The sequence below is a fragment of the Mandrillus leucophaeus genome, unplaced genomic scaffold (genome assembly GCF_000951045.1).
Source record: "Mandrillus leucophaeus isolate KB7577 unplaced genomic scaffold, Mleu.le_1.0 Scaffold58, whole genome shotgun sequence".
In the NCBI taxonomy this organism is placed as follows: domain Eukaryota; kingdom Metazoa; phylum Chordata; class Mammalia; order Primates; family Cercopithecidae; genus Mandrillus; species Mandrillus leucophaeus.
The window spans coordinates 2055133-2055765 of record NW_012106252.1 but is presented as its reverse complement, the minus strand read 5'-3'; positions in this window follow the sequence as shown (position 1 = coordinate 2055765).

Sequence of the window (633 nt, the reverse complement as noted above, 5' to 3'; positions counted from 1 at the left end):
AAAAAAAAAAAAAAAAAAAATTAAAATAAAATAAAATTTTAAAATGAGCCAGGCTTGGTGGAGCACACTTTAGTCCCAGATGTTCTGGTGGCTGAGGCAGAAGGATTGCTTGAGCCCAGGAATTTGAGGTTACAGTGAGCCAAGATCATGCACGGCACTCCAACTTGAGCAACAGCAAGACCCCATCTAAAAATTAAAAATAAATAAAAAGAAAAATGTACGTGCGACATTATGGGCATTAGTCACTTGTTGAACATCTACTGTGTGCATCTGCACATCTACAGTCCCAGGGGCGGGGGACATTGTGGGGAGTGGGGGCATGTCATGTCCCCACCACCCGGGAACTCTGAGTCCTGCTAAGCAGACAGGTCCACAGCTAACATAATGTAATGTGATTGGGCCTTCACCCAAAAATATCTCCTTCCCCCACCCACTCCATTTCTTCCTACACCCACCCCTGACCCAAACCCCATTTAGGGCATTCCAATCCAGCTCATGATTTTCAGCCACATGGCGAGGGGATGAAGCCATTTCAGGTTATGCACTTGTATCCCAAAGAGTTGTTTGTGCTTCGCTCTCTAAGTGACTCAAGCAGGATTCAGAGAACTGTTCTCATTAGAATCTTGTTCCCTT